Source organism: Branchiostoma belcheri, unplaced genomic scaffold (assembly GCF_001625305.1).
Source record: "Branchiostoma belcheri isolate BF01 breed outbred unplaced genomic scaffold, Haploidv18h27 scaffold209, whole genome shotgun sequence".
In the NCBI taxonomy this organism is placed as follows: Eukaryota; Metazoa; Chordata; class Leptocardii; order Amphioxiformes; family Branchiostomatidae; genus Branchiostoma; species Branchiostoma belcheri.
The window spans coordinates 248410-272419 of record NW_017803591.1 but is presented as its reverse complement, the minus strand read 5'-3'; the positions used below and the strand labels follow the sequence as shown (position 1 = coordinate 272419).

General features: G+C 41.9%; 1 protein-coding gene and 1 pseudogene across 2 annotated transcripts in view; one reads left to right on the top strand and one right to left on the bottom strand.

Moving 5' to 3' along the window:
- The window catches only part of LOC109469589, a 45088-nt pseudogene extending 23143 nt beyond the window's left edge, over nucleotides 1-21945 (bottom strand).
- The window catches only part of LOC109469584 (RNA-binding protein FUS-like), a 38122-nt gene continuing 27200 nt past the window's right edge, over nucleotides 13089-24010 (top strand). The window contains exon 1 of one of the 2 annotated variants that reach the window (XM_019768121.1): nucleotides 13089-13172. The gene's annotated coding sequence lies outside the window, so the exon portion shown is untranslated. The remainder of the gene's footprint in view (nucleotides 13173-24010) is intronic. The other variant, XM_019768120.1, reaches the window with a different exon arrangement.

The following is a 24010-nucleotide window of genomic DNA, read 5'->3' as shown; positions in this document are numbered from 1 at the left end:
TTCAGGAGTAGCGAACCGAGAAGGTAACGACAAACAGAGCCTGTCCCATGGATACAAAGACGTCAGCGGCATGGCAACAGAACAGGTGGTGTGACGGACGCCGAGGTGTAGGATACGCAGTTTTCACAAACATTTCTGACGAGCGTGTACTAACCATGCATCGCTGCACACATGCTCCACATTTATACATTCTGATATGCTTAGCAGATTTCTGTTCTCTTGAAATAAAACGTACAAACCCTTTCTTTTAGACAACTTGGGTTCGTCTTTGATTGTTTATTTTGCCAACAAGAGAGTTCTCCGAAAGAATGGATGGAATCTTTTATCAATAGGATGCTCGAAGGTTATCTCCATGACCAGTTGCTTGTACACTTGAAATAAAACGTACAAACCCTTTCTTTTAGACAACTTGGGCTCGTCTTTGAGTGTTTATTTTGCCAACTCGAGAATTGTCCAAAAGAATGGATGGCATCTTTTATCAATAGGATGCTCGAAGGTCATCTCCATGACCAGTTGCTTGTTCACTTGAAATAAAACGTACAAACCCTTTCTTTTAGACGACTTGGGTTCGTCTTTGGGTGTTTGTTTCGCCAACAAGAGAGTTGTCCGAAAGAATGGATGGCATCTTTTATCAATAGGAAGCTCGAAGGTCAACTTCATGACCAGTTGCAGCGCAAACGTCTTAGGTATAAATCATTTTGTTTTTCACGCGTTCTTTCTTTTAAAGGCAATTAATCTTCTACGTATCTGGATAACACTTAAGGCCATTTCCCCTACAGCAAAGATAACATGAGCTATCTCTCCCGAAATAAATGTTGCGGTCAATCCTTTTATTAATCTGTTGTTACTCCGAAGCTTTGAGTTTTGAAACGTTGTTTTGAAGAAGGCGCAAGTCGCTTTTAACGAGTACCCTAAAGCTAAACACTTCGCCTTTTAAAGGCTTTTGAAAGTTTATCCCCACGTCTTACTTTTCACATTAGCTCAAAGTGAAGGCATGTATTTGTGTTATAATCACTGTTCCGTTGCAGTGAGCTTTCGTATGCTGAGTACCCTTAAAGTTTTAGACTGTTAGACATTTCACGTCATTCGGTACTAGTAGAAAGCTTTAAGCAACTCCTGCAGATGTGCAAAGATTGGGTGTATAAAAGGTCGTTCGGTGTATTATATCTAGCTGCCGCCGCGCCGCGTGCCTGCGAAGCTGGTGTGTTATGCCGAAGGGCGGTTATAAAGGCTATACAGATACGGATGCAGATAGTAGGGGTAAGCCACCATTGCAATGACATTTGTAGGCTAAGCTTTTGTCTTAAGCTTTTGGTATAGAATACGTCGTAGTTTATAACTAATGTTGTCAACACCAGGACTTGTTTTTGTAAGAAGTCGCTGTTTTAACGAGTCTTTGAAATCCAAGTGCCCTAAAGCTAAAACACTTAGCATTTTTAAGGCTTTTGAAAGTTTATCCTCATGTCTTACTAACTCTTAGTTAAACTTTTCACTTAAGCTCATAGCAAAGGAATGTCTTTGTGTTATCACCAATGTTCAGCCACTGTTGAAGTGAGTTTTCGTACAGTGAGTACCCTTCAAGTTTTTTTCGCGTCATTAAGTAGTGCTATGTCGTGTTGTGCCACCATTGCAATGACGATTCCGTGAGCTAGGCGATTTTGGTATATAGTACGTCGTAGTTTGTAACTAATGTTGTTTGTGCATCTAGCCTCAATGTTCAGTCCGACGTTTTACGTTAGATAACTGAAACAATGTCTTGTTTTCTCACAAGTGTTTAAGTATCAATGCAGTGGATTTGTGTGCGCAGGTTTTGGATATGATTACACGTAAGAGATAGTAAATAATGTTATTCTTACTTGAAACCACGAGATTTAATCATGTACTTCACGTTATTAAGAAGTAACAAAGATAGTTGCATTGTTTTCAGAAGTAGCAAAGCCCTGGCCTGTTACTATGAGTTTTCGCGGGCTACACAGCAGAACACGTAGTGCATAATCATCATCACCATGCTGGGTTTCTTGCAGTTCTTTCTGCTAAAAAAAAACCCAAACTCTGTCTTTAGTGATGTTCTAACATTATGTGCAGATATAACCTATATACATTTTTCTTTAGTTACCAGGTAAACAAGAAATGTTTGTATAGGTTGAACTGTTCATCGGTTGCGAGCAAAGTTACAGAAAGCAATCGTCTCTGTCCCATTTAGTCACACATTATGTGCAGCTATACCTTCTAAGTTTAGCCTTACAGTTGTCTTAAGTTTCCAGCTAAGCAAGAAACATGTGTACAGCTTCAAATTTTAATAGGTTGCCATACAAGTTACAGAAAGCAATCGTCTCTGTCCCATTTAGTAAAGAAAGGACAGATGTTCTGAACCGTAGTAAGTAAATATCAAACCCAATCGTCAACGTGAAAGTCACCAAGGGCAAGGCCTAGATCATTGTGTAGTCCCAGTGTACCATATGGAATGTACTGTTCTTTTGTACATGAGCAATCCTGTTCGGACACATAGATTATCAGCTATTTAGCCTTTACAGTGCGAGGACAAGATTTATTCCATAAAATGTGCGTGTAAAGCAGTCTTTCCATCGTCAACAGGACCATGTCATGAGCACATCTCAATGTTGCCTGATACACTACACAAACTCCATTCTTTACGCATACCCTAAGGCCTGTTTAAAGGTTCTGTTTCTTCCTTTGTGTGTACATTTACGCCTGTTTAAGGTGAGCTTAAAGGTAGGATTTGGTGTAGTGACATGGTTACAAGCCATCACCATCAGGTGGTTGGTATCAGAATAAAATGCACTGCAGATTCGACATATTCCTTCGCATAACAAATGAAAACAACAAGAAACATGTGAAGGGTGATCGTGACAGGTTTATTGAAGTAATAAAAGACTTCTTTGGAAACTCTCCTAACCATGCAAGTCCAGCAAATTGTTTATATTATTCTATCAATAAAGTTTGGTCATTTTTCCGTCATCAAAATATACTCACAATTTAATATCAACGTACGTTCTGTTGTAAAACACGCTTGCATAGTCATTAGTTTCTCCTGAAGTGAAATATAGTTTTTATCCATTCCTGTGTAATAGCCACACACGTGTAATAGCGTTTCAGAATAACAATAACAGAAAGTTCGTTTGCAAATACATGCCCGAGGGCTAATTGCAGTTACAAACAACATGTATGAAAAAAAAAAATACAATGGTATGTGAGACTACGCTTTACATTATACTACTTCCTACAACGGTACTAGTTTTGCTGGTTTTGCTAGGTTTGACCTCTTCTTTTGAGGCAATGGAAGACGAATTTACCCACTTCTTCTATAACAAGTGGGGTCTTTGATTTTAGTAGTAAGATTGTTTTCTCGTGGTAGGGAATAGTGGGGAAGTGGGGGAGCATTAGAAGATGAAGTACAAGATGTTAGAAGTACACCCTCCATTTCACAACACACGTGGTTTACCTACAGCTATAAAACATGATCCAGAAATTTTTCAACTTTCAAATTTTACTTGTTTGAGTACTCATTCAGTTCAGAATTTTTGTCATTCATTTGCTCTTAGGCGCAAATTGCTACTACAGTTCAAAATCAGCCACCAAAAATTCCCAAAATTGTCATTGAAAAGATGATGCATGGATTATAAAGCACTCTTTTTCTGACATTTTTCTGTCCAAAATTTGCAGAATACAAGAAAACACGTATGATCATGTTATATAGCTTTAAGACATTAACAATATGTAACTTCTTGGGTATGATATTGACTTGATTTAATGGTAAACTCTTTGCACAGTGCCCAGATGGAAACCTAGTATAATTAAAGGAATAAGATATCAGCGAAATATCATTCAAAAAACATATGTGCACTCAAGAAGGTTGTATTCTTTCTAATTGTGTCCAATTGCAGTTTTTATGAAGAATGTCAGAGAAAATGTTAGAATGTTATTCAAGGAATCTTATGAACAGTCAGTTATAAAAAGAATAAATTGAGCAGAAAGAGTAGAATTGACTACACGTTAAACGTGAAGTGGCAAGAATACGACGAGAATTGGGATTTTCTTGCTCGAATTCCCAAACGATTGAAGGATGATGCACAAATTCTGTCCATGACTTTTATATGAGTTGTCACTATGAACTAGACACAATCTGTATCGATGTAGAGATGTAAGGAAGAATTCTCTATAAGATACAAGCGTTATTCTAATGTACTGTGGCAGATAGCATGAGAAGCGTTGCAATTTCTTTGTATATTGAAATCAAGCTGTTCTTGGATATATTGTAAAAATATTCTACTCCAAGGTCAACATTCAAATGTTACTACGGTCAGATTGATCCAAATGTCCCGGATGTCTTTGCCTTCCTATGTCAAGTTTCTGATGCCATCTGAAACAGAAAATGTGCAAAATATTTTTAAAAAGTGAGCATGCTGTAAATCGTACAAAGCAGCTGCAAAATGAGCAAACACATGCCGTAAATTGCAAGAAATATTGAAAATGATACTAATGTTGTAGAATGCCAAAATCAATTCCGAAAGTAAAGAAGAAAATATGAAGAAACTAGAATTCCGAGATCTCATACCTCCATGAAATATGATCTTGATATGTAAATGTAAATGTCTTCTTTAATTGTGCAAATGACCTCTGCATTAACATGATATATGCATCGTGATGTATGTTAACTTTTGATTAACTTACAGATGTCCCAAGTATGACCTTCTCATCATTCACCATTACGATGTCATAGAAGTTTCGCATTAATTATGCAAATTAGGTCATCATTTGCATAATTAGTATCTGTTGAAGTTCCTCCTGCCATAGGTTACATACATTACATGTATGTAAGTAGTATAATGTAAAACACTGTAATTATAGAATTTCCTCATTAATTATGCAAATTAAGTCCTCATTTGCATAATTTGCATTTAATTATGTACATCTCTCTCTCAGCTACCTACACACCAAAAATAATGAAAATATGTTGTTCCTGTCTGGACTTATTGGCTTTTAAACATTTCGCCAGAAAGTGCCCTGCAGTTCCAGAACAAGCCGCTAGGGGGCCCAAACTCATGTGACTTCTTCCCAAGCACGAGAGCTACCTATCATCCAAATTTCATGACCCTAGCATGTCCAGATCGCGAGATATCAAAACCGGAAGTTGCGCTGCAGTACCAAGGGAAGCCACTAGGGGGACCAAAATCTAATCATTTCCAGTTTTCGTCACACCCTACCAACACACCAAGTATGAAACCAATCCATCCAGGCGTTCTTGAGTTATCTTGTTGACCAACAGACGGACAGAAGGACAGACAGACAGACGGACAGACGGACAGATAAACGCAACTGAAAATATAACCTCCATGACACATTTCATGGAGGTAATGAAGAGTCTATTATTCGCCATACCATACTCTGTGTGTTTAGTCATTTGTTCAACCTTCATGACCACGTACGTAGATTTCATGATGAAGGAAACATTTTTGGCAAATTTTATTTGCACGCTTGCATCAGTTTTGGGGTTCCCAGAGGATGTCATTCATATAATCAAATCAACATGGCCTAAACACATGCCTATAAGATGAAATACTCGAACCAGATACCAGTTCTCACTCATCTGTGTGTTTTTGTACCACGTTTGTGTAAAAAATGTGTGTAGTTTTAGTAGACTTTGAATGATGTAAACTTTTTGATATATTTTGCCTGGTCCTTACGAGAAAGCGGCTTGCATGTTGATTTGAGCTTTCATGAATAAAGAATGGTTCAAACAAACAAACAAACAAACAAACAAACAAACGAACGAACGAACAAACAAACAAACAAAACCAGTCCCCTAACCTCCCTATGGCTTGCAGAGTGCCTCCCTGCCACACTGTCCACAGCGGGGCACGCCGTTAGTGCAGGGACAGCCGCGATTCTGACAGCACGGACAGTCCAGGCTGTTGTCACCGGCACACGGACAGCCGGTCTGCGACAGCGTCCACCCGTCTATCCCGGCTGTAAGGTGTTACAACTTAGTTAGTATTTCTTAAAAGCTTCACTACAATTTTATCTTTGAGACGACAAAGAAACAATTTTTACAAGGCCGTCAATATTAATTGCCCATCGTAAAATTAGAGTTTAGAGTTTTATTTCAGGCACATTTGTAAGCTGGCTCAGTGCTGTTGCATAGTTCTTTTCAAGAAACGAATAATATACTAAACAGACAACTACTTACCTAAGTCCAGAAGTCCACAAGTGTGCCCATACCCACACTGCACGCACTGCTTAGGGTGCTCCTGTAGATTGAGAAACAATATGTATCAATTCGCTATTGTTCGAGCCCTTGAAACGCCAATATTCAGAATGCAAGAATAATGTATGGCATGGGACAAGGGTGCATTTATCCAGTCACGAAAATGCAAATGACTTGCTCATTGACATTTGTCATACATTATTTCCCAGCATTATTTCCCAGCACATCATGCTATCTGACAGGGCAGTGAGGGGTGTGTGTACCTGGGTGCACTGGCAGCCTCCGTCCGTACAGCAGGCGCAGTCAAACCGGGAGTAGTCAAAGTAGCACTGGCAGCTGGTGCCGTTCCTGGTCCAGTGGTCACCGAACTGGACAAGCCTTGCATTGATGTCTGTTTCGTGGTAGCATACAGATATACAGATAGTCAATATCTTCCTCAATATCTACTATAAGGCATAAATCGTCGTTTGTATATGACATAGTGGAGAGTGGAAACCAGGGCGATCTGGACTTGTCCTAGGAGAGATTGGAATTCCAATTTCTCCTAAGACAATTTCAGATTCTCCTAGGACAGATTGGAATTCCAAATGCCATAGGGCAGATAGAAATTCTACTAGGATTTGAGATCTGAATCTTGGAATTCCAATGTAGTAGTTACAATGTTTAGATCCAATTTTGACCTCGTCCGGTACAGGCAAGCTGTTATTTTTTCACTCCTTCCATATATTTATCAGTCTCTGTATACAATAGATAGATAATAAACAATGCTAAAATAATGCCCCAGACGTATTGATGAACTAATATATCAACACATCCTTATGACAGTACTATATAGATAACCGATGTGGATGCAACAGATATGTATCTACAAAGACATATATACTAGTAGTCACCGATTTCGCAGTAGGTCCCGGCGAAACCTTGGAAGCACTTGCAGGTGTCCGGGGCAGTGCAGAGCCCATTCTCGGCGGCGCAAGGGGGATCACACACAGCTGCAACATTCGGTACAAAAAGTTATGTTATCACTTGTAAAATAGCAAAACGTTACCACCATTTTTATCTTTAGGATAGGAGGCAAAACGTCCGATGTGTACTCTCGAAAATTCCTCAAATTCTAAAGAATACCATTATTGTTAAGTAGAAAGCAGTCGCTATTATAATGGTAGCAATGTTTCTGGTCACATATTGGCAATGCATATGTAGCACACACCCATTTCAGTACGCAGAAAAGATTCGTTTTTTATACATCCAGCCAAGGACATTATATAGAGTATAGTGTATTTCGTGACTGAATGGATACTCTTACTAGCCAATCAGGGCCTACCTATCAAGCTAATATATGCAAACTCCTCTTTCCATAGGATGTAGATACAACTTACGCATTTCAAATGTCATGGACGTTTCACGGCTAAATGACTATTGGTTGAAATGACTCACCTAGTAGTTCATGACTGATTTGATACTCCTACTAGCCAATCAGGGTCTACCTATCAAAGTAATTTACATGTATGCAAAATCCTAATTCCATATGGTCTATGTACTACTTACGCATTTCAAAGGACATGACCGTTTGAAAGGTAGAAGACTGTTGGTTGAAATGACTCACGTTCGCACGTGCCAGGCTGCTCAGGGTCCAGCCTGTACCCTTCCTCACACAGACACTGGTACCCTCCCTCCGAGTTCTCACAGATCTGGTCACATGGAGACTTCTCAAAACCGCACTCGTCAATGTCTGTAAAACGTTAGGAATACATACTATATGAGTAGATTAATCAGGTTTTTAAAGTCTTCCAAGAAAAATATTCTGGATGAGAAAAACTATCTGATATTGACATTTACTGCCGTTTCGTAAGTACATTTTCGTCACCATTTCACTCTTGACGATGTGAAATAGCCCCCAAATTTAAACAACCCACAGCCTTTTGTTTTTTGGGACCATCAATGAATTGCTAGCTATAGAACCAGCCTGCAACACGAAACAAGCTGCACAGATAACAGTAATGTTGCAATGCTATGGGATAGGGTTGATTCAACTTACTACATTAAAAGAATGACCAGAAAATTGACTTGGAAAATTGCCGCCCTGAAATGACATTGGATGTTTGGGGCCTTGTTCAAAGGCTTAGCAACAGCGCCACCTTGTGGCAAGCAGCAGCAGAGTTCATTAAACCCGGGTGCAGGTGTTATATTCGCAGTTGATAAGGTTCGAACTTGACTTTCAGGCTAACATATGCGTATTTGCAGGGTATCAAATTGCTCCAGTTTACGCTCCACACATAGGCAGCTTTTCTTTGGCAGGTTCGCCATATGCGGGTCGGTCAAACTCTCATATATTTGAACGTGACTTTGCAAATGCCATCGGTTTTTGGCACCTGCTTTGTTTTAGTTGAGAAAAAAAAAGAAATTTCGATCTGCTGTCACGTAAGTAGGAAAACACTTAGGGTTGCATGTTTGTAGGATTATCTTGAAAGTTCATCTGTGTTGGTAGAAGTCATTATGAAGCAAGTATGAACTTGTAAGATTACGTTGCTCCGAATATCTTTGTTGTATAATAACGCTAGAATATAGATTTCCAAACGATGTAGAGCCTCATAACTTTGTAACAGAACAGGCCATTAGGTTTTTTCATTAGGTTTTTACTCACCAACACACGAGTGGAGGTCGTCCTGCAGCAGGAACCCATCGTGACACTCGCAGGTGTAGAACCCGCGCGCGTTCACACACTGGTGCTGGCAGCCGTGGTCGTGCGTGGCGCACTCGTCATGGTCTGAAAACAATAGTGAGTGGTTCAAACCTTACAGTCTGGTCTCTGGGTTGACATTTTTGAAGAGGTGATAGTCACCTGTTATGTGGTTAAACATAAAAAAAGAAGACAATCTCGTTCCGGGTCAATCTCGCGAGACTTTGCGAGAGTTAAAGAGAATATTATGGATATTATAGGGTGTTAGACTTTACATGTATGGAAATAACCTCAGATCGTAGAAATGAGCAAATACAAAGGGAGAGTGTTTAGGACAACTACACGTATGCATGGGTGGGCTAATCAACTCCCGTCGTACAAAACTGCTACCGGGAAGCCTAGATGAGCTCGGCGGCTTGGAACTACTGCAGGCCCGAGGAGAGCCCACCCAAACCACGGTAGACTGGACACCACGCTATGCATGTAGCCAAAATGAATTAAACCATAGAAATAAAGTAAACTACCAGTAAATTAAGGCCAGAAACTAAAACGAAAAAGAGAGTGATTTAAAAATAACAACTTACCGAGACAGTTGAAGCCGTTTGCATCCAGATAGAAGCCAGGCAGACACGCGCATGCGTAGCTACCGTTGGTGTTCAGACATATCTCCTCACAGTTATTGTCGCCTGCGCACTCGTTGATATCTGTTGTGATGAAATCAGTCCATACAAAATCAACGTCAATGACGAGAACTATGGTTAAAGATAACTTGACAGAATACAGACAAAAAAAAAAACAAGAAATGGATGCTTAAGAAAGAAAAGGGCAAAGGGCAAAGGCCAGTAATCCCCACAGAAGCGTAGTCGGCCCAGTGTTAGTCTGTAGGTTTGCATGTGGTCCCGAGGGGTCAGAGGCCATTTGTGTAACTTCATGTCATATTCACGATAGTTTCTACCGTATGGAATTATCTCCTTATGGACTGAAAGGTCCAATTTAGAGGTTGGAGTATCCTGCAAATGAGTGTTTTTCAATACTCAGGTAGATGACTTTGGACAACTTTTTTTCAATTCCCATGTCATAAGATACCAGGCCCCCTTAGTACTGTCCTTTGCCCGAAACTAGCAAATAGGGTGTGCTGTAAGAGATTGTGACTTGGTCGTATCATCATTTCACGCAATTCATCATCTCAACAAGCAATTCAAATTCAAATTCAAGGAAAAACAAACAGGGAGATCATTAGTTAGTGCTCACCGTTGCACTTCTTCCCGTCCTCGCCCAGCACGTAGCCATCGGGACAGTAACACCTGTAGCTCCCTTCCAGGTTCTCACAGAAGTCACAGCCGTGGTTGTCGGCTGCACATTCGTCGTGATCTGCAAGGGGGCGTGATGGAATCCGAGTTATTCCCTGATATGACATTTTCTAGAAAGCAGGATGTAAGACTAAGTGTGGAGTCTAGTGTTTAGGCCGTCGATTACTTCCGATCCATCCATTTAGGAAGGAGACGTAGTTTTGGAGAAGGAGAAAACAATCTTCTCTAAACATTTATTCAGCACAACAAATGTACGAAAGGTTAGAATATATTATAAGTGGTTTGACTAAAATGGAGAATCTTACCGGAACAGCCTTTGTTGTTGCCGTCCAAGATGTAGCCTTCCCGGCATTCACAGCGGTAGGAGCCGAGTTCGTTGATACAGGTATGAGAACATCCGCCATTGTTGACCGCACATTCGTTAATGTCTGAAAACAAACGTACATGACTTTGCATTTAACTACCCTTCACAAACTGAAACGATATTGATCAATTGAAGGTGCCTATTGAACTTTTTAGGGATTGAAAACTAGATTTTTCAAAGTCAATATTCTAGTCACTAATGTATGAAATACTGATGAAAATGTGTTAATTTGGGGCACTGGCAATACAGATGGTCTTATTCAGAATATTCCAGTTTTGCTGCCCTGCAATTGCATTGGATGCCTTTAAATTAACAAGTGTTTCAGGCTCTGTCCTTGGTGCTGAATCATTGGTTAAGTGAAGCGCAGTCATGAGAAAATTCCTTTTTTTGCCAACAGAAACAGTTGTGGTCTGTTCAAAGTCTCTGCTTGTAAATGACATGTCTGTAAGAATGCACATACAGATAAGTTAAGTCTGATGATGATTTATATTTTGGTTGTATTTGTACCTGTTCAGAATATTCCAGTTCTGCTGGAATTGCATTGGATGCCTTTAAAATTGGATGCCTTTGAAGGAAAAGTTGTAGATTTTCCACTAGCAATATTGTTAGAATGTAGGAATGGTAAAGTAACGTTACCGTTCTGACACTGGTCTCCGTTGAAGCCGGGTTGACAGAAGCAGACATTCGGGGCGTCACAGACTCCGCCATTCGCACAGGGAGGATCGCAAACAGCTGAACATCGGAGAAAAAAATGAGAGATTAAGCAACCTTTCAGTGTGCCACTAGGTTTTCCTCCAGTTTTCATCATTACATGGTTCAAATTCCTGTCCCAACGTCCTTCTACAGCAACAATTTCTTTTCCCCTGACTGCAAAATTACATGATTTCCTTTCGAATACAATACTACTTAGCTCAGTTCCTTGGCGTGGTCGATTGACTTAATTTGCACTGAGCAATACCGTTAAAAATGCTAGAGACTGTCCAAAGGTTCAGTGTGCACATGAGGGCAAACAGAATGAATTTGCGGTATGGACGTATTGAAATAATTAGGCAGTGTTAAAGTCTTTCCCTGTGTTAATTTGATACTATGTTAAGAATCCTTAACAACGTCGACATTGGGTATGACTGTCCTGTACGATTTGTACGACGACGATGGTCCCCTCCGGGTTGCCGTACTTACGCTCTTGGCAGGCATCTCCAGAGAACCCTTCCGCGCACTCACACACGCCCGGGCTGACACAGCGGCCGCCGTTACCGCAGCCCTGCGGGCATTGGGCTGCAAGGGGAAGAGATTACATGCTTGTAAAAACGCGTAAATCACGTAGAAATACATATGATACATTGCAGAGTTAATTAAAAGGTGTATTCGTTTTTCAAAACGTTTCATTCGAGGCATGTCTGTGAATAATTTCATCGTGAATGTTGGTGAATGATTGAATATCAAAGTTCTTTATTCAAAACCACTTGTTTAATGAGAGCCGACGATTAGATGACTGTCTGACCTGTTGAAGATGACAGACGGTCATCAAAAAGACGGCTCTTACAAGTGGTTCTGAATAAAGAACTTTGATATTCAAGTTTACTATAATATAAATGTATATCCGATGGTGCTATTCTACAGATTTTATTTGTAGAACTAGAATTGAGAACACTTGTTCAGTGAAAGGCCGGCCTCCGTGTAAGTCTTCCCACTGTGTGTATGGTTTGCCGTACGGACACAGTTACGCGGTAGACTCACGTTCGCAGGATGTCCCGTCTTCCCCCAGGATGTATCCGTCCCGACAGGAGCATGTGTACCCGCGCCCCGGAGCGTTCTGGGTACAGGTCTGGCTACAGGGCGAGGTGGCACATTCATCGATATCTGTAACAAACCGCCGAGAATGTTTAGCAATCCTCAGGACACGAAACGGACTGAACACAATATGTACCTGTTTTTGGTATGTCTTTTGTGTGTGTCTATGTGCCTATGCGTGTGTCTGTGTTCCGCACGGTCCTTAGGGCTGATCTAATACATATAGTTAGGTCCAGTCTGTCCCAGTGGGAGAAAGTCATTAATCACGTCTACATCTGGTAGCGCTTGCTATTTTACAAATGTTTTTCATTACATGACCTCCTTGATAGCACAATAACACAAAATCTATATATTTCATGGGGTCTGAGATCTCCGAATTCTGGATTATCCATTGGTTTGCCTGAAATCTATTGAATATAAACACTAAGCTCCCAAGGTGGCAAATGGTAACCGGTAACTGCCTGGCAAATGGATACTGCCTGGCCAATTTGATATTATCTTCGCAGTCACCAAAAGATCTGCTTGGAGATTATATAAACACAGGTTTAGCTATATGTTTGTTTGATTGAGTAGTTTGCTGTAGTGTGTGCGATGTAAAAAAAAAGCCTCCCCACGTACCGTTACAGGTCTTGCCGTTCCTGGCCAGCTGATAACCGTCCTCACAGCCGCAGCTGTACCCGCCGTGAGAGTTCTGACACTGCTGCTGACAGCCGTGGTCACTCGCCGCGCACTCGTCATGGTCTGCGGGGAGAAATAAGGAGAAATAACTATCAAGGCTTCAAAAGCGACGTCTACCTCATGGTATGAACTGAAATCATATATTTCATTGGGAAATTGTGCTAGAATTTGAATTAACCCATTTCTTTACCAGTACATGATCCTATACTCATAAGTAATCGTATAGACTACAGAAGCTCGAGACAGACCAACATAACAACATGGGCTTAGATAATGTGTTAGCTTCTAGTGTCTGGCGATAGAATTTTAGTCTTCTTAACATCTCCCAAAAGTCTTGTATATCATGATACATGGTTAAAGAATGCAATTTCTTTAGTATTTTGCGTACTTTGTTTCTGTAGTGCCAGTCTGACTAGACGTTTTTCTAAGCTCATACGTTGTTAAAGCAACAATGTGCACCCCAAACCATTTTGTCCTCCAAGACTAGCGGTTCGCTTTTACAATACTGAAAAACGTATAGGCTGTTCAGGAAACTATGCCCAAAAACAGACTTCCAAGCCAAACGGTTCGCTTTACTGTTGTCCTGACCTGAACATCCCCGTCCATCGCTGTCCAGCACGAATCCCTGGCGGCAGGAGCAGACATAGCTTCCCCTGGTGTTGGTGCAGGTCTGGTCACAGCCGCCGTTGTTGCTGGAGCATTCGTTCTTGTCTGTCAGGGGCAATCGTCAACATTTTAGAAAAAACAACATAATCTTTAATCTTGCAACATTTATGCCCGGAGGTTAAGTAAGTTTATTTATAAATGACCAACCAAAGTCCCAAAATCTCGTTTTTATTAGCAGCTATTACTTATATGTGTTGACAAGAATAAAAAGGAAACGTAGATAGATGAGCCATATAAAATGCTTCAAAATCTGAAAGATAAACATGAAAATATATTCACCTGTCTGACAGCTGCTTCCGGTAAACCCAGCGGTACAGGTGCAGGTGTTCGGAGCGGTACAGTCACCGCCATTCTGACACGCACTGGAGCAGATCGCTGTACGGTAACAGAAAGGTCATTAACAAATGTCACTCTTTTCGCTATCGGTGAAATACAATTTTTGCAAATGCATCACGTCTATTTTAGATTACATACTGGTCGAAAGCTCTAGGAGATTACAATTTCTCTTTTCTTGGCACAAAAATGTAACTCTTAACATATATTTTAGGTCAACATAAGGTACTTTATGCCTTACAATCAATTTCTTTATCTAGAATATCTTGTTGCCAGTGAATATCTTGTGGGCAGGAGTACTCACGAGTTGGGCAGGAGTTTCCTGACTGTCGCCAGCCGTTACAGCACTCGTAGACAGCCCGGTACACAGTACGCTGCATGGCCCTGTACTGGGTGTAGTACACCGTCCTACAACATAACACAACAACAAACGATAAGATACGATTTTAATTAGTTACAATGCATAAGTTCCAATGCTCAACATTCCAACACAAAGGGTACACAAGAATCAAATTTTCAACGACAAATGTTGCCTTCATTAGGATAATGAATGACGAACCACTTCCAAACGCAATCTCGCGAGAGATCACACCTTTCAATGTATAGAGGGAGTCTATGTATGGAGCAGACATATGTGTAGAGCAGGTCTATGTATATTGCAGGTCAATGTATGGAGCAAGTCTATGTATGGAGCAGGCATATGTGTAGAGCAGGTCTATGTATAGAGAAGGTCTATGTATAGAGCAGGTCTAAGTATGGAGCAGGCATATGTGTAGAGCAGGTCTATGTATAGATCAGATCTATGTATAGAGCAGATCTATGTATAGAGCAGGTGTATGTATAGAGCAGTTGTATGTATAGAGCAGTTGTATGTATAGAGCAGTTGTATGTATAGAGCAGATCTATGTATAGAGCAGGTGTATGTATAGAGCAGTTCGTTGTAAGGATTGCGGGACTGACCTGTATCTGCTGCACTGGAACAGGAGCCAGCAGCTGGTGTAGTAGACCTGGGTCCTGTGCGCACGCTGCGTCACGGTGTACGGTTGCTGGTACGCCTCCTGGCGGGAGCACACGTGGGCACTGCAGGGAAAGAAAGGGGTGTTTGTTTTCTTGCTTGTTTGTTTGTTGACCATTCTTTATTGATGAGAAGCTCAGATCGGCATGCAGAAATATTCGTGGTCATGAAGGCTGAACAAATTACTAGACACACAGAGCATGGTATGGCGAATAATAGACTCTTCATTTTCATTATTTCTTCACATTTTACTGTTTTACAATATTTTGTTGAAAGTTATGGCATATATTTGCTCATTTTGCAGATGCTTTGTACGATTTACAGTATGGTCAAAAACATTTTATGGAACCGACCAAAATTTCATGCCCGCGCGGATGCTATCCATATAATCAGCATGGCTTAAAGTACACACAGCTTTAGACATCACTCGCCCGACAGTATACTAAATTAGCAACACCATTAGTGCAAACATTCAGCGTATACGCACATAGTTACTACAAATGCCAACATTTTTTCATCGCGCCAAGTGTTTAAGACAAAACGCGAAAAAGATGTTAAGAACATGTGTATTCAACTCTCGTAATGTGGCGTCCAAAGTAGATGTGCCGTTCCAAATGGAGTCCTTACGTAGGAGGAAATGTAGCGGGTCGCCCTGTGTGTGTGTGCGGCGTGACGGAGGTGACAGAGCGGCCCGCCCGCCTGCTTTGTTCTGTCCCCTCACCTGCGGGCATGGTAAACACGGCGCTAACAAAGCGGACGTCATAAGACAACAAGGAAAGGCATTCTTCGTCTGGCAGAACAAGCGGGAACAAATATAGTCACGGGTACGGACCGTGTGACGGCAGCATGTATACTGTGGGGAGCTCGGCTGAGCTGAGTTGGCGGAAACTTATCTCCAAGAAGATTCCCTGTCTAGCGTATTGGATACTGCCTGGCCAATTTGATGCTGTTTTGCCAAATTGATACTCTATTGCAACCACCCAAAGATCTGCTTGGAGATTAACAAAAACAGTTGACAGGCCGAACGCCTGTGAGCAAAATCTGCTGCAAAAATCATGGGAAAAATCTTTTCCGGATCGTTATATGATCGAATGGGCGAGTGAGCGACTGAGTGAGTGATAGATTGTACATAAGATGATATGTTGTTTGTCTGTTTGTTTGTTTGCTGGTTTTGCATAACTTGTAAACCGCCTTTAGGCGTTACACACCATATCTGTACAGTAAGTAGAAGCTGCGTAAGACCACTCATGCCGGGAAGGTTCCCTACTCTTTTCGGTGGGATCTTTAACATGCTCGAAGTGTGGCTCTCTTCAAACATGGGACCTCCGGCTTTACGTCCTTTCCGACAGGACGTCCATAACCGAAGCTAGGTACTCGTTAACACCTGATTCGAATGAGGAAATAGTTGTAAATTCCTTCCCAAGGACGCAACACTGAGGCCTGACAGGGATTCGAACCAAGAACCTTCAGGTTATGAAGTGTGTTGAACTGTTCACCATTGATAGCACATACCGTATAGTCAGTGGCATATGTAAATACAACCTGCCACTTGCTTATTTATATTCGCCCTTAACGGAGGTGTTATTTATTTGCAATCAGCCTGTTCTTACACGGTCTTCTGAGAAGTGTTTTTGAATCAGGTAAAACAAGTACAAAGGCTATGAAGAAGAGCAAAATGTCCCATCTTTTCCAAAATCTGTGGGTTTTGGGTAGTTAAAAAAAAGTCTATATTTTTTTCGTTTTTCTGTTAACTTAGGGAAATTCGGCTACTAGTTTATTGTTGTAGTTTGAATGGAAAACTCATTTCGTGCGTTGGCCCGAAATAGTTTAAGATAAAGTGTATTTCGTCTTCCACATCTTTTGCACCACCGTACTTACATATTCTTTGACTTACAGGTAGGCTTATGTTGAAAATAATATTTTTTTTATGACGGGTATCATTCTTCGGACAGGATAGTCGGTGTATTGAGAACATTCAAGTCCTTTAAGCTTATACCCAGTCTATTAACCTTGAAGCAGGTAGACTTGCACCGCACGTTGACGGATTTATGGTTCGTTTTGTGATTGTAGTTTTCCAAACACGTCATTGCTCAAACACATGACCTCACAAGACCTTTTCTCGTGAAAGAAGCTTTGTTGTAAAAGCAGCTCGTCATTCAACAGTTACCCAATGACATCACACGGTCACCCTGGCTCCTTCCTGCATGCTTGAAAAAGTTAAACGTAGCGAGACATTCGTCAACACTATTCTTGCATAGTTGTACACATTCCTCTGTTCATTTGCTGGTAAGGAAGTGCGCAAACAACACTGCCTCATTGACTTCGTTTTTGTAGAAAAAACAACAAAAGCTAATGATAACACGAGTCCACGACCTGTGCAATGTTGAGACATTTTACAACGTGATAAGTGCTGTTGGTAGCCCAGTCTATCGTGGTTGGGCCAGGCTGTTTTCTCTAATAGTTTTCCCCTGCCCAGCTTAACTGGCAGCTCGGTGGGAGTGGTACGCCTGTAGGAGCTTTGCTGATAGAGTTTGGAGTTGATTAGATTGTGGTAGGGCTAATCCGTAGTGGAAAACCTCCCAGGGTAACTAGCTGAATCGCGCAGCGAAGAGCTCCAGAGTCGTGCAGCCCTGAATAGAGCCTGCCCTAACCACGATAGACTGGACACCAACCTATGCAGTTGGGAGTCTATAGCTCAATACTCAGAACCCTGATAAATCATGGACATTGTATCTTAAACCTGTCACCCAAAGCCAAATTTGGCCTGCCGAAATCCATCCAACCTTGGTTAGGAGTAGGTCGGGAGTAGGATCGGCTGTGGTTGGCTAGTGGTCGGCTAGTTTTCGGGAGTAGGTCATCAGTTATCGGGGCGAGGATGGCAGTCAAATTTGGCTCAAATTTAACTCAAATATGATTCAATTCGTATCAAAAGGTAGGCGTGGCTTATTTTGGTCAGACTGCTCCCGAACTTCAGCCAACCGTGGTTGCTTGGTAGTCGAGGGATGGTTCTGAATGTGTGACAGGGGCTTTATTTACGATGGTAGATGTGTTGTTTTCGCCATTGTCTTTCCAGCTTTTAGAAATGGCAGTCGATATTTTTCTTATGCTGCGATGCCTTTTGTGTTCTTGCCTTTGACCCTTTTTTCCTTCTAAGTGATCAAGTGTTTGTTGTTTTCCTAAGTTGCCGTTTCCTTGTGTATTTTCGTCAGGTAAAAAGACCTCCTGTCAAGCGTGGCGTGTTCAGGTCGAAAACACCTGTCAGACGTACAAAACAGACGGGCGGGGGTGACAGAAGCGTAGCGGACCGTGGCGTTTCCTCCTGCCGCCCCCTCTCCGCAGGTCACCGCGGGTTAGGTACAGAACACAGTGGGAGAGTACGTACAGAGGAAGGCATGTTGTTTCTAAGGATTTGTTGTCACCGATGACATTACACAAGGTCGTTGCTGTCATGAAGAAGACAGGTGGAGATCAAGTTAGATTACTAAAGAACGCCCAACCCTAGGGGATGGAGAAGATAGGATCTTGCATATGATGGCGAAAACTGTGTGGAATGTTGGTTTCTACGTGAGCGGTTTGTGTAATTGTTCAGGCAGTTGTTCTACGTCATGTCAGTTTTCTTCTGTTGACTGCTTTTCCATGAGTCACCAGTTCTCCAGGCGGACCTACCTCCAGTGTGTGTTGGCTATATGTACTACATGTATGTACAGGGCAAATTTACCTCAACGATTACATGATAATGACAGGGATTACAAACTCGATCGCTCTGCTCCTATGAAACTGTATGCGCTAATCGCACAACAAGCGGAGACTCTTTTCAATAAATCCAGGTCCAGGATTACCTTTTCAGCGTCGCGAAAAATATGCCCAAGTTAAGTACGATTGTAGAGAAAGGCGAATCTCTTGTGGGTGGGGAAGATGGGATCTTGTACATAGGGGCATGACTATTTAAAATGTTGGTTTTTACATGAGTAGTTTCACTGCATTAAACTCCTTAAACAATGCTTAAAGGTTCCGTTTTTCTTTTACGTGTTCCTTTACGCATACTTTAGGATGTGCTTAAAGATGGGATTTTGTGCCGTGAATTTTCTACGTCTTGTCAGTCTTCTTCAGTTTGCCGTTGTCCCATGACCCACTACACCCAGAACCGTACTTTATCCGTAACCATGCTCAGACACGGTCCTGGATAGTCCACGCGTATCCAGAAGCGTGCCAGGGGCAAATCTATGCATCCTTGGACACGCAGAGACAATCCAAAACCGTGCCTGATCCTAGCCCTTTTTATTTATTTAAGTTATTCATCTTAGGGACAAATGGGCATGGTCCCTTCAGCCGTTGAGGCTGATTTCCAAGGGAGCCCATGGAATACCCTAATCCAAGCATAGAACGTTAGGCACGGCTTTGGATACAGAAGACCCTTTTTCCAATGACGTCGTTTATATGCCATCGGGCACGAGTTTGCAAATAAAAACATAATTATATGTACTGTGTAGAAGTCAGTGTAAACATTTCCACAATGATAACATCATGACAGTGCTTACACTTCAACACCGCAACTTCCTCCCTTCCTAGAAGTACTGGGCGAGTCCGAGTCGTTAGATTGTTTGCAACGTCAGAAAAGTCGCATATCCTGCTATAAGATAATCTAGTAGCCTTTTGAAGCGAAGGATCTTTCCTCTGTTGAGCACGCCTTGAGTATAAATCATGACACACCTGTTAGGCGGTAAAAGCTTAGCCAACAAAACTTGCGGTTTGGAAATGGCCAAGCCTACATTTTTCGACGCCAACGTATAACACCCCCAACAATGTGCAGAATCGGCACGAAATGTTGTGCATGAGCCTAATCCAGCCAAACGGAGTCTCTTTTTAATAAACCCAGGGTTCAGATCAACTTACAAATTCCCTGAACAATGTTCAACCGAGAATATAAACCCCAAGACATAGGACAAGGAAGTGTCCTGACAAGTCAAGTGTGTTACTCCTTGGTATACAGGTGCCGTACCGGTCTTCAGAACGCCTGTTTTTTTGCTCGCGTCTGCTCTGCACTTTTAATACGACTCTCCTCACTTCACTCAGGTGGACATGAGTACCTTAGCCTACACCAGGCCTTTCAACGGGAAAACGGATCGTAGCATTCGGCAAAAAGGAGAGTAAAATTGGCCAGGGGAGTCAGGCCGAGGAAGATTGGTTCTTTCCCTCCCAAAACTCCCCTGGTAAATATTCTCTTATATATAGCCAGCGAAGTTAGTCTGGTAGAGACTATGATAACCCAGGTTTGGTCACACATGCAGAACTTTCCCCCGACCCTGCCCACGCCCACTAACTAGCCAAGCAACCAAGGTTGGCGGTAGGTAGGGAGCATTGACAACAGCCTTACCAGTTTTACACGTAGCCCTGCCTATTCTTTGCGACGACCATGTCCCAACAATCAGTGACAACAGCCTTACCAGTTTTACACGTAGCCCTGCCTATTCTTTGCGACGACCATGTCCCAACAATCAGCTCTTTAGCGCTAGCTTCAGGCATCCGACTCTCTTCTCTCTCTCTCTCTCTCCCCCTCTCCCTCTCCCTCTCTCTCCCTCTCTCTCTCCTGACTAATTTCCAACCTTGTACCAACACGAATTGATAGAAAGAGACAGAAAGGGGGATAATTTTTCCATTCCTGTCGGCAAGGAATTCCTTGTGTGCTCACCTTGGAACCAAGAGGTCCCGGGTTCGAGTCCTGACATGCCACCGATCTTTTGCCCTTAGGAAAGGCACTTAACACGACTTTCCTCACTTAACTCAGGTGAAAATGAGTATTGTATTGTCCCCTGTGTTGGTGGCGGCATTAATATAAGTTGAAAAAACTTGATTGTGCCGTCATCACGTCGTGTGATTACATGTTGGAATATATATGTAAAGGAATCCCTTTAAATGCAGATAGTCCATTTGCAACGGCTTAAGATAAGTTAAACGACTATTGGAAGACGCGTTTCACTTCAATGTCACAGTAGATTATTGATCTACAAGGACAAGTAGCTACAGCAGCGTGTTTGTTCTGAAACACATTTTTGGTGTGACAATGCTTTGAGCCTTAGCAGTTAGCACTAAAACTTTACAGACTAGTACTAAGTCCCGTATACCAGTCTGTATAACGTGGTTTCCGTTCCTGCAATTTTTTCCTGATCCACTTTGTTCTGTGTTCAACCTGTTACCGCTAAGATAGCTTAGCGAAGCATTTACATGATTTAGTGCTAACGCAAGGGTTTGCTGTCTACAATAGTAGACACCCGTGTCTTGTTGCTGTTGCGCTTGTCACGTACTTCGCACACCACTTTACATGTACTCTGCGCGACACAAACAACTTCGTGTCTTTAAGAAGTTATGTTCCCAAACGTCTTATCTAATTAGTGTTTGTTTTTGTTATTTGTGGCACTGTACCCATGTTTTACTTAGACCACTTGTAGGTACTTAAAGATTTTGCTCTGTTCATCAAGATTTCTATCAGAACAAGTTGCTGCGAACGGGTGCCCTTTTTCTGTTGTGCCCGAAACGATTCAACAATTGCATGTCTTCAGTACAGAACACGCCGTTGCCTTTTATCAAACTCCTTCGTGAAAAGTAGTATTACCCGTATCATAGGAAGACGTATGAAAACGCACACTTACCCAGAAGCACTCAGAGTAGTTCCAGAAACGAACGGGGCCGCCGCCACCACTATTCCCACAAACATCAGAAGAAGGCGCCCCGCCATGTTGGCCTGTGCACCTTAGCGCTTCTGTAACTTGAGATAGACCCTCTTAGCCCTTCAGCGTGTCCTCTCTCTTTACAGAGCGGGAGCGGACTGCTTGGCTGACTGACTGAGGCGAGGAATTCGTACGCACTGGAACGTAAACAAGACTCCCGTTTCTTTGCTTTGCCGCCGGCAAGCGCACGGATTGGCTGTTGTCATACACTTGTCCAAGCGACAATGTGCCCGTCACAAGTTATGCTAATTATGTATACTGTGGTTAAGGCTCGGCCGAGTTTTCTTTACGGTGATATAATTAGATACGTGCCTCATCATAGGTGAGTTCACCGTAGCTGCTCGGTTCACTGTGCGACGTTTCTAGAATTCTACGGTCACACTTCATAGGGGCTGAACAGACCTTGATCTTTCCCTCACCTCCTTCTAGCTGTAGCATATCGGCAGCCCTAGCTTTCGTCTTCTAGTGTGTTCGTTATCAGTATGTATTTTAAGGCATCCAATGCAATTTCAGGGAGGCAAAACTGGATTTTCTAAGTCTATTTTCTGGTCATTCTTTTAATGTAGTAAGTTGAATCAAGCCTATCCCATAGAATACTGATATCTGTGAGGCAAAAATACAATGTCGCTAACGGAAAACGGTTGCTTGTTTTGTATCGTAGGCTAGTTCTAGCAATTTATGAGCGGAACCTCTTAAATAAAGGGACTCCTCACGTAGCTTTTTTCGGTCTATTTCAACAAACGCTTCAGGTAAGAAATACTGAGGAAAATGTGCTAAGAAATGGCAGTAAACGTCAATATCAGACAGATTTCCTCATCCCCAATATTTTTATGTTTTGCCGCCCTAAAATTGCATTACATGTCTTTAACAGAAGGAACTGAATAAATGTACGAACAGAAAATTGTGTTTTAAGATTAGAAAATTGTTTTTAAGTCCAGCTCAGGTGCCCTCTATTAGGTTGAGTAAGTTCTTTAACATCGCAAGGTAATCGACTTTTCCTGATTAACCCAATTCCCACCCTGATTTTCGATCTGCAGCCAGTGTCAAAATGAACGGTTTGGCCATCCAGCAGCAAGTGTGACCGGTTTTGTACCCGTCGGAATCTGCGTTTGGCGCGGCAAATTTCCGTCTCGTAAACGGTCGTCGCCTTTCGATGCCATATCGCTGACTGAGTTTTTTTCGAGGTCCAAAAACGTATAAAACGTATGTATGCTATGAAAAGCAACATTCGAATTACAAATGTGAGGGAGGATCATGAAGAATAGTGAAGGTATTCTTGAAAAAAAATCACAAGCTTGGATTTGAACCCGGGTCAAAAAGCGAAGCTCTAAAACCCTAACCTATACCCCAGCCCTCTACGCCACGAAAAATCACACGCGCGGATGGACCGTGCTAAGTGGCTGTCTGAATGAGTCGGCTGCAGTTCAATTGACGTCCGCAGGGGACCATTTCAAAGACGGCGTCAGAAGACCATGCGCAGACAAAATATTTTGGTTTGTAGGACGAACTTTAAACGGAAACATATTCGTTGATCGTATTTCTGGAGTGCACCCTACAATTACGAATTTAGTTTTCAACACGTCCACATTGGGGTCCTTAACTTTAGACTATAGAAATCCCCCAAAGGAGAAGACTGTATTATACTACCTTAAGCCAAGCATGACATGACCCAGGAGACGAAAAAGCTACATTGCAGTACATCGTCAAACCGCATGATGATGTTGTTGTCAGAATGGTATATTCCTGTCGCTTTGACGTGCCATAGACAGTAAGGTTAAATACTGATAATATGAAGGCCTTTCATGATACTAGTAACAGTTCAGAAATAGTTTAACTCATGAAGGGATCAATAAGCTCAGTAAACAGTGTTATGTCAACGTTTACTCAAAATGACTGAGACAGATATAGTAGTGTACATACACATGTACCTGTATCATTGACGTCAATGAGCGAGATAGTCTAGCTAAAACTAGTATCAAAGGCTACCATTAACGCCGAGGCTGTGTCCTTTCGGTCAAAATAACATGCTCCCTCTCTGGTCATTCGTTAGAAAGTAGAAACATTTTCATCGGTAACGTTACGTCCATGCTATTTCGACTCGTACAAGAACGTTTCTGCCTCACGTAAAAAAAACGCACCACTTCTGACGTATAACTGACATGTTATCGGCAACAAATCTGTTTTAACTGTGGCACTCGAAGGTAGCCGTTGATAGTACTTGG